The sequence below is a fragment of the Ovis aries genome, chromosome X, assembly GCF_016772045.2.
Source record: "Ovis aries strain OAR_USU_Benz2616 breed Rambouillet chromosome X, ARS-UI_Ramb_v3.0, whole genome shotgun sequence".
Lineage (NCBI taxonomy): Eukaryota > Metazoa > Chordata > Mammalia > Artiodactyla > Bovidae > Ovis > Ovis aries.
Window position 1 is genome coordinate 39,399,577 of NC_056080.1, and position 15,401 is coordinate 39,414,977.

Sequence of the window (15,401 nt, forward strand, 5' to 3'; positions counted from 1 at the left end):
ATGAATGCTTTTTGTGTTTCCAAGTGACCCTCTTCACACCTTTAAATGGGCTTTTGTCTCTGGAACGAACTTACAGAAATTCTGCCCCAGTTTCCAGCTCAACAAAGTCTGGGATTTTTCTCTCCTAGAATCTAGCTCTACGTCTCAGTATTTGCATATCCATGTTTACATTCCTCTTGGCCAGTTCTTTATCTCTTCTGTATCTCTTGTTCCGTGTGGGCATCGGAGCCCAAGTGTCTTGATTTGTCTCAGCACATGTCATTCAGGCACACATCTTAATCTGTGCATTCCTGTCTAACACATACACCTCTCCCCACGACTTACATTCTTGCTTTGCCTATAATGTGGTTCATTCCCAGACCAGACCAATGTTGGTTTGTACTTTAAATGTAGATAGAGGATTCCCCTAAGATTACAATCCCTAAAAGGGAGAGAAAGGGGGAAGGAGAGGAGTGTGACTAATGATTCATTTTTATATAGAGTAACCTACCCACCAATTGTCTACCTCTGCAAAAGCTAGACCAATGCCTTCAAGAGTTGTATTAAAATTTTCGACCAATGTTGAGTCCCCTGTATGTGTCCATATATACATTGTACACATCACTGTCCAATTCCTGTTTGGACGCTGTCTCCCTGAACATATCTGATCTGAACCCTCCACAAGTTCATGGTTAAAAGTGTATCTCTACACAGACAACTCGAGGACCCTTTTGCTCTCTGCCATGCATACCTGCACACAAGGGCCGAGCATTTCAGGCTTGGGTCGGCAGCAGTTTCCGTCAGAGGCCCCACCCCACTAAAGCTCTGAGCAGACCTTTCCACACCGGGCCGCTGGGAACACTGAGATCTAACCTATGCATCTCCCAAACTCACTTCCTTAAGTGAGAGGAGCCCATTGTGTGTGTTCACACCTCCCCCATTAAGAAGTACCGGGTCAAATTAGATCACCTAGCAGCTGCGTCTGGTTCGTCGAAGAATCGAGCCGGATGCACCAGGATGTCAGCGTGCAAACAGAGAACAGAAAAAGACAAACCCTGGGTCCAGACTCCCGCCCCCTCCAACCTAGAGGCTACTTTGCCTCCAGGAATTTCTACTAGACTCCCCACCCCCACTCTCCCCTTTGCCTTTAAAGGGTTAAGAGAAATCCTCGCAGCCTTCCCTTCACCCTTGGTCGCTGGGCCCGCAGGGTGGCTCGCTCACTCGCGGCTCACGGGAGTCTGCCGCCGCCTCCAAGGCCCGCCCCCCCCTTCCGTCCTTCAGCCGGGAGGGAGCCTGCATGCCTGTCTAGACCGATCTATCACAGGCACACCAACAACACCAGCGAGAGCGCCGAGACCCTGCCCGGGTCCCCCCTGCCCGCACGGCTTCCCGGCGGACCGAACCCTGGAGCGTGACCGCACCGGCGGCGGGGTGGGGTTGGGAGCCTCCGGGCGCGGGCTGCCCCGAGCGCACCGCGCGGCCGCCCCGGCCCCCAGCGCTCCCGCCAGCCCGGCTGCCGGGACACAGTCACAGCTCTGCGCGCTGGGCAGCCCTATTTTTATCTTGTCTAATCCCAAACTGGGCGGGGAGCACAGGCGTCGTGCTTAGAGAACAAGAGATAGGCGAGGGAGGCGGGGAGGAGCAGCCAGGCAGCGACGCGAGCGGGAGCGAGTTAAAGACACAGTCGAGGCGACCAAGAGCAGGAAGAAAAAGCGGGCTGCGCGGGGCCTCGGGGCACCGCACGCAATACGCCGCCGGCGAAGTTACACTCGCCTCCCCGCCGCCCCTCGCCGCCAGTCCTTCCCCATTTCCCAGTGGCGCTCCCCGCAGTCCCGGCCGCGGGGCCCCGGCCTGTGTGGGAGGCAGAGGCCCGGCCGGCCCTGCAAAGAGCTGGAGAGAATCGCTAATGAGCTGTGCGGCCCATTGATCCGGAGAACACTTCCTAATTAACTCTCACTCACCTACTGGTGACAGCGCCTCAAAGGACAGCGCTGGGGCCATCCAAGCCCCAGCCCCGGCCTGCCCGCCGAGTGCCTGGCGCCCGAACCCCGCGCACTCCCCTCACTACCTCAGGCAATCCCCGTGAGTGGCGGCGTCAACCCGCATACTTAAGGCCGGCCTCGGATTAAACCTGGACGGCATATTAATCACCACCATCTCCACCCTTCCTCCACGCGGTGAAATCATGGCCCAAATAAACACGAGAACTGCAAAGCCCAGACAACAGATCGGGGGTGGAGTGGGAAGGGTCGCTATACAAACGTATTCTCCAAGTGTCCACATACAGGAGTCTCGGAGGCCGACACTTAAAATGCCTTCCACACAAGCAATTCTGTTGGCAAAACCGAATCCAACACCTCGTAAGGATTGAATTCGGCCCGCGGTGTCCGTTTCCAGTGCCACAGGAAGTGTCAGATGGCTAGGAATACTCAAGTCTGTCTGCGTTCACCACCCACCACCTTCTGGGGTGGGCCATTTCCTCCGCTTTTTTATTCCCAAGTCATTTAAAAGATTTTTCTCCAGGAGGCTACCCCTAGAACCAAACAGCACTACCCCATCTCTGGCCTAATCTCAAAAAAAGAAAAAAAAAAGCTAAAACCCAGAGCAGTCTAGTCTAGACACAGGAGGCTCTACGGATACCTATTTGAAGCGCGCTGGTTTCTTTTTAAGGTTTGTTTTTAAATACACATAACCCTCCCCCTTCCTTCGCTCTTCCATTCCCCAACCCCCACCCTTCAGACGCCGGCGGCGCGCGTCCACGCGCGCGGGCACTCACTAGCTGAAGATCGCGGACTTTCTGGGAAAGATTCATTAACAGCAAATTAAGCCTCGCCCGGCCTCGGCCTACACGAAGCCAGGCTCAGCCGTCTCAGGGACTGGGGGACGTGCCCACTCGAGAGTACAGGCGGCGGGAAGCCCACTGGGACCACGCGTGCCTCGAGCCGCCCTACTCCGCACACGGCACCCCAGGGCTTGCTTGGTAAACAGCCGGCGCACGTCGCCGCCACCCCGAGCCCCCGAGTTGGCGGAGGCTCTGCAGCGCAGCCGCCCGCCTGCTCCGAGCGCGGGCCCCGCGGCGCGGAGGCGCCTCTCCCTCCTCGCCTCGGCGGAGGATCGCGCCGTGTGCGCAAGTTCCTCTTCGCCCTCAGCCTCCGCGCCGCACGCCCTCCGAGCGGGACCAACTTCCTCCGGCCACAGACTTGCACACGCCCTACAGGGCTTCCCACCAGACTCGTAGCTGCCCAGGTCTAGCCCCCACCCCCTCGCCCTCCCTTCCCGCCGCCGCCCCCGCACGATCTACCCCCGCCCCTGGGGACTCACAACTTGAAACCAACCCTACGACGTCGCGGGGAGGGTGGGGGTGGACCAGGGTCGCAGATTAAAATTTTAAAAGAACATTTACAAAACAAAGCGTCTGACCTGGCGGGCGGGTGGACGGGCCGAGTCGGAACCCCTCGCTCTGCTCGATTTCCTAGTATATTTTTTTTTAATCCACGTGATTCGCGCTTTGGAGCAAGCCAAAAAAAAAAAAAAAAAAACCCGGGACTCCCCTCCCGAGTTGCGCGGCGGCGGCGGCAGCAGGTCGAGCTCGGCTCGGCCCGGGGCGCCCGCCACACACACCCTGCGCACGCACACGCCGTCGTTCCACGAGCAGGAACGAGCGGCCCCCGGAGAGGCAAGACGAGACAGCGGCGGCTGGGGGTTTTTACAGTTCTTTCCCGAGTCGAAAAAGAAAGCAGACGGGAACCCGCCGCCCTCCCCTTCCTGCTAGCGAGCTAACGCCGAGCCGAGCTTCCCAGCTTCCAGCCCAGCTCCCCCCCGCCGCCCCCCCCCCGCGCCCGACTCGCGGCGCTCAGCGACGACCGCGCTCCCGCGCACACAGGCACACACACTGGCTGCAAACTTCCACTCTGTGAACTCTCCGCTCTCCTCCCAGCCCCCCGGGAGGCAGCAGCCCCCCCACGCCGCGCCCCCTCCCTCCCCGGAACCCACTTGGAGCCGCTTAGGTTGGCTGCATTTTTAATAACTTATAGCTAGGAAATAAAAATGAAAGCGAGCAAAGCAGCCAAAGTGAAGCGCGAGGCGCAAGCTTCGAGGGGGTACGCGAGAGTCAAAAGAAGCCACCCGCCGCGAGTGGGGGCCCCGAGGGAGGGGGCCGACTGCAGCCCGCCGCCTCCCCCGGGGAAAGGTGTTCCGGGCACTGACCTGAAATCCCCGGCCGGGGAGTAAGCAGAGAGCCTGCGATCCGGCGCTTTGAAGTTTTTCCCCAGAGCAGAGTCGAGGCGGCGAGGAGGAGCAAGGGGCGATGGGGTGGATGGGAACTGGTGTGCGGGGTTGGAGGAAAGTGGGGTGGCGACGTTGGCGACGGAAGAAGGAGCCGGGCCGGGGAAGCGCGGCGAGCAGCAAAGTTTGCCGTCCCCGGCTGCCCGCAGCCCGCTCGCGGCGCCGCGCTAGCTCGCCTCCCTCGCCGTCTGCTGCCAGCCGGCTGCCCTCGGGGTCGGCCCCGCCGAGGGGTGGGCTCTGGGCTGGGTGGGGGCGGGGCGGGGCGGGGCGGGCTCAAAGCCTCCGGGCAGGTGGCGACAACCCCGCGCGATCCTCGGGGCTCCGGCGGCTGGGCCGGGCTCGGTCGGGCTCAGCAGCTCCCGCGCCGCGGCTGCTGCCGCCCGCACTCGGGCAGGAGCCCCAGCGCCATGTTGACGGTTCGCCGCGAGCGCCCGCTCGGGCTGGGTGTGTGTGAGTGTGTGAGTGTGTTGGCCAAGTCGTCCCTGCGCGGCGACAGCGCGGCTTGGGCTCTCCGCCCGGCGGCTCACGGGCTCCCCCTCCGCCGCCGCCTCGTTCCCGCTCTCGGTCGCGGCTCCGGCGCGTCTCCCCCGCAGCCGCCGAGCTCCGTCCGCGTTCAGCGAGGAGCGTAGCTCTGCTCACCTTGCCGCTGGGAGCCTGGGCTCCGTCTGCCGCCGCACGCCGCGATCCCAACGCGTCCCCCCTCCCTGGTTCCCTCCTCTTCCTCCTCCCCCTCCCTCCGCCCTCTCGCCCTCCCTCCCTCCCTCCCTCCCAGCAGCCGCCTCCCCTCCCCCCGCAGGCGCAGCGCTCGGGCGACAGCCGCCCGCCCGCCCGCCGCCGCCTCCAGCTCTCGCAAGTTTGAGCTCCCCCAGCCTCCGCTCACCCTCCGCTGCGGCGCCTCGGCGGTGGGGTTTCGAAGGGGTGATTCCCCAGGAAAGGTTTGCCCGAGTTTCCCCAGCCGTCATCGATCCTCGGAGCGTTTCGCTTCTCTGGGTCCGAACCCTAGACCACTTGGGTGGCGCCCCCCCCCCCGCCCCTTGCCCTCCCCTCCGCCGCTCGGACCGAGTTGGCTGCGCACACCCCGCCCGGGCGCGCGTCCTGGGCGAACCAGAGACCGACTCGGGCGGCGGCGGCGGCGGCGCGGCCGGCAGATCCTAAGCCGAGGGGATGGGGGCGGCGGGGGCGGCTCTCCCAGCCGCGCGCCGAGACTCCCCTCGCTACCCAGAAGGCCAGTGGAGGACCGCAATTACCATAAAGCGCCTCGCACTCCGCTCAGCCAAAGCTGTCAAACCCCAGCGGCAGCCGCCGCTGCCTCCTCTCGCCACCAGCTCTGCGCTCTCTCGGTCGCGCGTCCCCTCCGAGACCCAGTGGAGCCTGGCGAGTGCGCGTCGGTGCCCATCCCCACCTTGGATCGCCCCTTCCTCCCGGAGGAGCCCCTTCCCATTTCGGTGTCAAGAATTACCTTTAGACACCACCTTGAGCAACGGTGGCCGCTCCGCCCGAACTCTGTGCCCGAGTTCCCCGGACGTTTCGATTGTGTGGGAATTGTCTGGAGGCGGGGGACGGAGGAGGCAGCCCGTGGGGCACCAGGAGGCGGGGGTGGGGGCAGTAGGGGAGCGGAGATTCGCCAGAATTTCTCCCTGTTCTCGTGCATTTCACAGTCTGCATCTCAAATGATTGGAGGGTCTGTCCTGGCCCCTCACCCCTGCCTCGGGAGATTATCTCCCGCGTTTTATTTTCCTTGGCAAGGAGCAACTTTTGGCTTACACCGTTCGCTCCATAAATTTCCACTCGGTAACGTCGTGCTGATCGGAGCTCGGCGGCAGCGTACAGCCTGCGCCCGCAGCAGTTCAATTCAATTGACACGTATTGAGCTTCTCCAGCGCACCCGGCGCGGCGCTGGGCGCGCGGGCGGGGGTGGTGGGTAGGGTGGGGGCAGGCAGGCGAGAGGGGGAAGCGGAGAGGCGAGGTTCCGGCCTCCCCGGAGCGCAGAGCCTCTAAGGCGAGCTAAGAAGCCCCAGTTCGAGAAGCAGGCGGGAAGGGATGGGAGTGGGGGGAGGGGTGTTCCGGCCTAACCGCACCCAGACCGCGGGCCCGGACGTCACCGCAATAGGTGACCCCATTCGGTTAATGGATCGGGTCTTTTTATGCTGAAGGTGGGGGGAGTCTCTTTCTGCCTAAGGACAAGATGGTGCAAGCTCGATGAGAACATCAATCTGAAATGGAGGTGGCTTGTAAATCCACACGGAAAGTTTTAAAATATCCTGGAGTGTCTCCATACCAAAAATAATCAAAAGCATCTCAAGTTGATTACTAAGTCAAGGTCAAGGCCAAAATCAGCTCTAGCTAGTAGATCCCTTTAAAAAAAATTAGACTTAATCCTGACTGTAGGATTGGTGTTAGGTGCGATTTTATTTATTCTGTTTTAGTTCTCAGTATAGTTATAAAAACAGCTCTTTTCAAAGCAGAAGTGAAACATCTCTACCGTTTGAAACCTGAAACTTCGGGCAGAATTAAATCTTCATGCTCCAGAGCTGCTTAAAACAACTGATGCAAAAGACGGGCAGGCAAGTGCCCCAGTGAGCAGTCCCCAGCCCTGCGGGGCCGCCACCGCTTCCAGGACTCGCGCCTGCATGATAGAATGTATGCCTTTTTCTTCCCCGTCTTTCTGGAGGTGGATGTCTCTGAAAGCGAACCCACACATTTTTTTAATCTCTCGTAACAAGCAGAAAGACACCTGGACTATTATGCTGTAAAGCTATTTTTTATAAAGACATTTTAGGGCCAGACATTAAAAGTTATTAGACTGAACGCATGCAAGTTACAGACACAGCTGGAGAAAAGGCCTCTGGTTGTGTGTTGTAGCAACATTTTTTTTGAAGCAACTCCTTTTATTCAAAACAAGTCTAAAATAACCAGGAAGGCTGAAGTTGGGTATTTGTGGGGAAACTCTCTGAATGCGGTTCAGAGGCCACAAGGAGGCAAGGAGGCCGCTGCGCCACTGTGGGCCTCGCGGGAGAGCTGGCCTGGGCGAGTTCGGAGCCGTGCCAGCCTCTTCCGGCTCAGTTAGGCTGCCGCAGAGAACTTGGCCCCTTGCCCGGCCACCTTCTCTCCTCTTCCCATGCCTCCCCAACTCTCCCCCCCCAGGCAGGGGCCTTTCCCAGAGTTAAAAGTTGCATGTAACCATCCAGAACTTTTGGAAAATCCAGGAACCAAGTGAAAACCCGGAGCCTGCAGCCTCTCTGAGTCCTGTGGCCTCTCGGGGCTGCTGACAAAGGGGCCTGTTTGTCTACCTTTAAAAGTCCTAGAGTTAAAAATGAATTGGGGAGGGGGGCAGTGCTGTAAATGCAAAGGGGCCAGAGAAGGGCTGACTGTGGGAGAAATTTGATGCTGGAGACAAACAGACCAGTAAATTTGCCTTTGACGTAATTTGCAGCACACACACACACATACACACACACCCTTTTTAAGGAGTCTTGCCTCCATGGTATCTTTGTGCAAGTTGGTGGGATTAAAGGGTTTCTCTTCCATTTCTGAGGGATACATTTCCAACTGTGGGATTTTTAAAATATCTTATTAAGGGAATCCTAAGAGATATGAATGTATGTGTGAGGGAGAGGGGATTCATGACTCACTGGGAATTGAAAGGTGAGATTTTTCCTGAAGTGCTCTAAGGTGGAGGAGGAGTAGGGAGCTTACACCTATTGGCCCGATTCATTGGCATTGTTCCAGGGAGAAGCAGCAGTCCCATCTTGCACCCCCACTCATGAAGGGGCTCTGGGAGCTGGGGACACTTCGGAGCCTACAGCGTGTGCGGGCCTCCTCATGCTCCCTCCCTCCCCTGCCCTCCCAGGAGTCCCTTGGGAGCTGACCTGGGGGTCAGGCTGCTACACTCGGCACTCAGCAAGGGGAGGATTTCAATGAAAGCAGAGGAGGAGGCGGTGGCGGGAGAGAGCCAGCGAGTGAGCTCAAGGGAGGGGAGGCCGCAAAGGCAGCGAGCGGAGAAATAAAGAAATAGGCACAGAAAGGCGAGGTGCTTCAACCGAGCTGCAGGGGCCACCCCCTCCCACCTGCCGCTGGTTCCCTGGGAAGGGCCTCCCAGTTAGAACCTATGGCTCTCGGGCACTCTCCTGCTGCCCATTCTATCCAGCGTCTGCAACTGGACAAGCAGGTTGGCGCTTCGAGGAGCAGGCCTGGAGCCTGGTCGCCCTTTTCCTGACAGGTTGATTGTGTAAGGCCGGCCACATCCTCTTCACCTTCATTCATTGCCCAAGCCCTAGGGGAAAGGCCATGCATCCCATAGTGAGGGTCCTACCTGGAGTTTGGGGAACCCTGGGATCCCAGCATGATGTGTGGGGTTTGTTTGTAACATACATGTGAGGACTAAATTATAAAGCTTTATAGGCCCCAATGGGGCTCTTCAGCAGCTGTTCTCTTCTGTGATGCTGGGTACTGAAATGGGTGGGATTGGGGTGATTAGAGAGACTGTATTTTTATTTTATATACTGTGAGCTACTTTAAGTATTTTTAAAACTACACAAACACCCCCAGGAACAGTCTTTCCTGGTCACTTTGTAAAAGAACTCTGGGCTTACCACGGGTGCCACTTAGAAGATCCACTGGTCCATCCCTCAAGCAAAAGGCATCTTTGTCCCAGGGATTTCAGTTAACTGGGAACATCTAAAGGTAGCTGCCTTCCCTGGTAGGAGTCTGCTAGACTTAGGAGTCTCCAGGTTGAAGATGGCTGCTCTATTCTTTGAAGGGTTATTGGGCCTCCTCCGGAGGAGGGTCCAGAAGGCAGCCCCAACATGGTAGCAGCAACTGCCTCTCAAAATTTCTGGTCTAGGCTCGATTTCAGGCTCTGACCAGGCACGGGTGGGTGAACTACCATTGACATTGAGGGGCTTTCTGAGTAGATGGGTGTTGGCGGCTTGGGGAGGCCTCGTCTTGCGTCCCACCTGGTTCCGGCTTAAGAGACCTGAAAGCCGCCGAGCTGGGCTAGATGCTCCTGTAGATAAACTCGGACGCCATGACCCATCCTGGCTGCTTATTTAGCGGTCCCTCCAGCTCATATTTTACCCAGCCGGGGGCAGTGAGTGGGAACCGCGGGGAGAGGGGGCAGAGAACACCAACTCTTCGCTCGCAGACCCTGCAAGGCGGCTTTCGGCCCGAGACGTTTTCTTGGCAGCTTCCCTCCACGGCGGCCGCGGGACTCCGCTGACACGCACCACCCCGCACTCTTTCGCGGACAGCACCCCGGGGCCTGGAGGGATCCGGAAGGCTCCTCCAGCCCCTCGCTCGGGGCCGGAAGGGAGTACGGCCCAGCAGATGGAAACGCGGCGCTGGCCTGTCCCTAGGTACCTCTGGGCCCCCACAAAGTCGGGCACCGAGGTGAGTGGAGCGGGGAAGCTGCCTAGGGAAGGTCAGCCAGGAACAAAACTTGGGGCTAGCGCAGGGAGGGGGATTCCAAGCGGTCTAATCCGCGGCACTTCCCCCACCCCTCCCCGATTCCCCCTCCGGGTCCACTCGGCTCGGCCTTCGCCCTCGATGCGCGCCCCCCCCACCCCCGCATCCCAGAGTCTCCAGCACTTTGGCCACCGCACAGCCCCCAGCCGCGAGTGCGGGGGGTGTGTGGGGGGGTGCTGGGTGGTTTGTGTTGCGAGGCCTGACAGAACCTTCTGTGTGCGGCGCTCGGAGGAGGCTAATGCATAATGCACAGCGCCTGGAAGCCCGGCCATTAGCGGCCTGTCGGTGACACAGACAAACGACTGAGAGGGAGGAGATCTAGCTCGCTCTGGAGTTTAAATATACCAGCGTGGAGGGGAAACGCCATGATTTAAAAGTGTGTGTTTGCAGGCACTCGCATATATTTTAATGATTTCCAGCAGGCCATGCGTCCCAGCCTTGCATCCCCCTCCCCCAAACGGGGATGTGTGCGGGGTGGAGGGGAGGAAAAGGCAGGGGGGGAACGAAGGCAGAATGAGAGGCTTCAACCCGAGACCCACCACTAGCTTTTGAGAGATGAAGGGAAGGTGAGGTTGGTAAACGCAGGGCGGAGAAAGCGAGGCCTAGAGAAGCCACACGACCCAAGGCCATACCCAGATTTTTTTTTTTTTTTAATCTGGCCATCGAGACTTCCACCCGGACTGGACCTTTTCTGCGTTGTACTAGAAAGGCCTGGGGGAAAGAATAAACCCTGCTACCCTGGCTTCCCCCAAAGTGTCCACATTTTTTAATCTTCCCTTTCCACTGACAATCCTGAGACCTCCTTCCTCCCCGTTTAACACACCAGTGTTTTTTAGCAATTAAGGCGAGAAGGGGGTGGGGATAAAGATAAGCCAATTTTTTTTCCGCCATGCAAGTGTGAAAGATAAGATAAGGCTAAGCTGAGGCAAAGCGGCTGCTTACAACCTCCCCTCAGCGATTTTGATCGGTCACTTCTTATCTCGCAAAAATGCTCCTTTCGAAAACTGCATCAAGAAAAGAAAAAGGCTGAAGGAAAGCATTTTCATTTGGAAGTGACATTTAAAACCCACCTCCTCTACACCAGCAACCCCTCCTCATCGGCCGGACTCCCCAGGAAAAGTCGCACCTCGACTACAGGGTTTCAGGCTTTCTCGTAGGGGGGAAGATTACTAGTGTAATTAGGCTGAATAAAACCAGGGATGCGTGATCAGGAATTATCCTGCCTCCAACCCCAAGCTCACAGCCGGGTTTTCCTTCTCTGAGTTCCTGATCGGTGTTTGTGTTTCATCGTCTCGCTGGTGTGTTGAAACTAAACAGGTAGTTATATTTGGGAAGGTCATATAACTATGTCAACACGAAGCGGTTGTTAATGCGAAATAATAAGAAACTCTGCTGATTTTTACAGGCCCCTGTAAAGGAAGAAAAAGGTGTCATGAGCCTCGGAACCTGAGAACCCTCAGCCGAACCGGACTCTCGAGGAGCCTTATAAAATCCTTTTCTTGCACAAAAATCTCACCAAAGGGTTTCCGGAAGACTTTGTTGAGGGAGGTTTCGGTATTGAACTCCAGGCCTGCAGAGCGGCCTGTAAATTTCCCCCAGCCCAGCCGCTGGCCAGATCGCAAACATCAAGGCAGGCGCCCCAGGCCGAGTTGATGAGCCTCTGCGCCCACCTCCGGCTTAGAGCTCCCGAGATCCCACCTCTTCACCCCTCATCCCGGGTTCGCACCTCGGCGCCGGGCGCACACTGAGTCGGCCCCCTCCGGGCGCAACCTAAAGCCCGGGGCTAGCCGCGGCCGGATAGTCCCCGGGGAGTCGAAACCGCCGGGCGGGGAAACCCCTCCTCTCGTCCTTCCCCGAAAAGCCTGGCCGCGACGTAGGCGCCGAGCGAGCGGGCATCCGCTGACAGCCGGGCCTCACGTAAGGCCCACACGCGTCCCATTAGTCAGCCTGAGTTCCCCTCGGGCGAGCCGTCTGGCGCGGCCCCAAGGCCGGGCGCGGGCGGGGAGGGGGGTGCGGGGGCCGCGGCGAGCTGGCAGCGGGGCGGGGGCGCGGGCTCTGCGGGGCCCGGCCGGGCTCGGTTCCGCGTTCCTGGGCCCGCGGGTAAGCTGAGCCGGCGGGGCAGGCCGCTCCCTGGCTGGCGCCGAGGCGCCGAACTGCGCTTCACGTGCCCGCCATATCAGCGGCGGCGGCGGCGAGGAGCGGGGGCAGGGAGGCGCGCCGCAGCTCCCGCGGGGTCTCCGGCCCCCGCCTACCCCGCCCTGCCCGGGTCCGGGTTGGACCACCCCGCAGCCCCCATCCCCGCGCCGGCCGAGATCGGCGCTGCCAGACGCAGAGAGGTTCCTAGGGCGCCGTTCCGAAAGCTGCGCGGCGGCGGCAGCCAGAGGAGGGTGCTCCTCGCGGCCGCCCCGGGAACTTCCCAGCCGCCCCGCCGCCGCCGCCGCAGTCACCGGGACCGGAAGCCCTTGCGCCGCCCCGAGCGGCCTCCGCTGGCCCCCAGGGCTGTTCCAGACGAGGGCTAGTCGCGCGTCACCTTCGATCCCTCCTGGTCTCAGGTGGCCGTCCTCGCCCTGGAGCATCCCCATTTAAACACGGAGAACCCTGCTCGCGGTCCAGCGAGACCTTTCTCTATTACCACCATCAGCGCGGCTCCCCCCGCAGCTGGGACGGGAGGGGCGCGGAGCCGCCACTCTGGCCGGGCAGGAACACCTGCTCCCGGGCCCTGCAGCTGGGCGCGTGGTGCCGGGAGAGGCTGCCTACTGTTGTGTGCAGAGATCGCGGAGGAGAAAATGGGGCTCTGAAGCTCAGGGCCAGGCGCAGCGGCGCCCCGGCCGCCCCCATCTCCCATCCTTTCTGTGCAATCAGGCCCGAAGCTCGGGGACTGGGGTCTTCCTGAGGGTCGAAAGGCCGCCAACCGTGGGATCCGGCTTCTGGCCTTAAGAGGTCGTTCGCAAGACAGATGGGGCAAAACCTGTTTTGGGAGCCATCCCGGTGTCCGCCCCCGCTCTCCAAACCAGACACACTCATCTCCCCTCGGCCCTCACTCTAGCCTCCAGCGGGGGACCAGAGTAGGTCATGGCGGCACTGATACGGGGTTCGGACTTTGGCACTCCGCGTGGAGAGGGCCGATGGACCCTCCCCATCTCCTCCGTGCCCGGGCCCGGAGGAGATCGGGCAGCCGAGATGACCAGCGCCGCTTGCCCTGCCTCACCCCTCCTCCCCCGTCCCGCCCTCCCCGGCGCTCCTGGCCCAGGGCCCGGCCGAGGAAGGCGTTGTTTTGCCAGCGGGAGCCGAGCGAGTGCGCAGAGAAAAGCCTCCCTGCTCTAATGAGAGTGCACACAGCGCTGCGGCGAGGAGGATGATTACCCGGCGGGCGGGGGGGCGCGGGCCCGGGCCGCGGGCGGCGTGTGCGGCGGCCCCGCGGGCCCGGAGTCCCCGCCTGTCTGGCTGCTAATCGCACGCTTTCTGCTGTTACGGAGGCAGGCGGGAGCCGGCGGCCGAGCCCAGCGCCGGCGACTCGGCGGGTGACACGGAAACATGGCGCAGCGCCCCTCCCCCGCCCTCCCTCCCCGCGCTCCCGCCTCCCGCCTCGCACTTCCTCCCGCCCGCGCGGCTTTTGCAGTTCTAATGCTCTGCTGTCCGCCCGGCACCATTACGCTAGCAGCCGCTTCTCGGCCGCCCCGCGCGTCTCTTTCCCCTTTGTTTTCGGGGTCTATAGAAAACGTTTGCTTTTGTCCCGACTTCTCGTTAAACCAAACTTGTGGTGGCAACGGAAGGCGGTGCGGGCAGGGAGGGGCCCGGGGATTTTGGCAGCAGCCGACCAGAGCGTGGTGGAAACTTCTCTCGCTGGGTTCCCCACCACCCCGCCTTCCACCCTCCCCTCTCACACACAGGCCGGTCTGCCTGCCGACGCTTACCCCCTTCTCCCCCGAGAGGCCTCAGCGCTCCAGGAAGGACGTTTGGCGTAATGACCAGGCGTGAAGATCCTAGGGTGCATGTCTGTGGGCCCTGAGTTTGGGGCACTCAGTGACCTCGCTCTTTGAAGCCCTGACTTGCCTTTCCCTCCCTTTGGTCATTCGGGGCTTTGTATCAGCCGGTGGAGAAGGAAGAGGAGGGAAGAGAAGAAAGTGTTTCACGTGTGTAGTTTTTACATTAAGGGTTTGTTGGAATCTCTCATCTCCAACTACGGTGAGAAGGGGGAACGTGGGGCCCATGGGGGAAAGGGCCAGAAACCTAGGCCTGGGAGCTGGATCTTACTTCACTGGTCGGCTCAGCTACAGTCGGTCCGCAAGCAGGGTGGGGGTGGGGGGACCCTGCAGAATGGGGGAAGGACGGGAGGGTCAGATCCCTCGATCCAGGAGACGCCAAACCTCCCTCCTGGGGGCTAGAGCGCAGGTCCCCCCCGGCGCGCTCCCTAGCCCAGAGCGCACGCCGTGGCTCCGCACCGGAGCTGCTCAGGCGGCAATTTTTTAAGCCTGCAATTAAGCGAGGCGTCGCCGTGTCCTCTGCTAGTGTCGATCCTGTCAGTCGCACATGGCCTTGGTGCTCCGGTCCGAGGCCTCGCGATTAGTCACAGGCTCGCTTCGCTCCTTCCCTAATCCGCCTCTGCAGGCAGCCTGGGGACGCGGCCGACTTGGCGGCGCTGGCAGGGAGCCACTGCGCGAGGGGCGGGCTGCCCGGCCAGTACCAGCCCCGCTGCGCCCGAGCCGGCGCGGGTCCCGGGGTGCGGGCTTGGCATTCCCTCCCCGCTTCACAGCCCCCAGGCTGGGGCGACGGCGCCCCTCCTCCTCTCGCCCCACTCCGGGGCCTGCGAGATCTATTTGTGTGGTGTCATTTGCATAAAAATAGGACAAGTGTTTCAGTGCGTTCGAACGCGGGAGGCGAAATCCTTATTGATGTGTCTGTGTGGAGCCCTCGGTTGTCGGAGCGGTTTGATTTAGGGTGTTTGTGTTGCCTTCTGCGAGAAATGAGAGGAAATCCTGCGCAACGCCTTCGGCGGCCCGGGCCCCCAAGAGCATCCCCCTCTGCGCGCCTGGAACGGTCCACCGCCTGGACCCCGGCGCCCCGAGTCCACAGCGAGCAGGTTGAGGGCCAGGCGGGGGACCCATTATGACTCATAAAACCGGGCGGCCTAATCACCAGCTGCCAACCCGTTTACGTGTGGAGCTTCCCAATGCTCCCTTAGTCCGGCCTGGGCCTCCAGCAGGTTCGCCCCGGACGCAGCTAGAGCCACTCAGTGGGGGCTGATCAAGTGATTGCTCATTCCCGTCGGTAGCGCGGCTTCCCTTTCCGGGCGACCCCCGCGCTCCCAGCCTTTGCTGCTAGCCAGCAACTCCTCAGCTTGGACAAATAGCTGGGAGGGCGCCGGCCGCGCGGAGCCAGTAAATCAATCATTAACTCCCCGGCGAGGCCTGGCCAGGGAAGGGAGTGGCGGCCAGAGCCTAGTCCGCGGGGCCAGGAGGAGGCCTCCACCCCGGGTTGGGAGCCGTCCACGCGCCAGCGGGCAGGGTGCGTGAAAGTGGGTCCCCCCGGGGACTCCCGATCCCCTCCAGAAGCCTCTGCCTGCCAGGCCTTTCAAGCCCGCACCTGGCCTCGCCGGGCAGGTCGGGTTACTGTGCGGCCCCCGAGCGGGCTGAAACATTAACGAACCGCCCCGGGCCTCGCGGCCTGCTCTCCCC

At 60.8% G+C, this 15,401-nt stretch overlaps 1 protein-coding gene across 24 annotated transcripts in view; it reads right to left on the reverse strand.

Moving 5' to 3' along the window:
• Positions 1–15,401, reverse strand: part of BCOR (BCL6 corepressor) — a 119,518-nt gene that overhangs the window by 41,088 nt on the left and 63,029 nt on the right. For 6 of the 24 annotated variants that reach the window (XM_060407582.1, XM_042242171.1, XM_027963655.2 and 3 more), the window contains exon 1: positions 4,186–4,930. The exons of 9 other annotated variants lie outside the window; for them this stretch is intronic. The gene's annotated coding sequence lies outside the window, so the exon portion shown is untranslated. Of the gene's footprint in view, positions 1–2,755; positions 3,459–4,185; positions 4,931–5,143; positions 5,801–15,401 lie in introns of those variants that run through there. 9 more of the 24 variants (XM_027963654.3, XM_060407591.1, XM_060407587.1 and 6 more) reach the window with 5 other exon arrangements.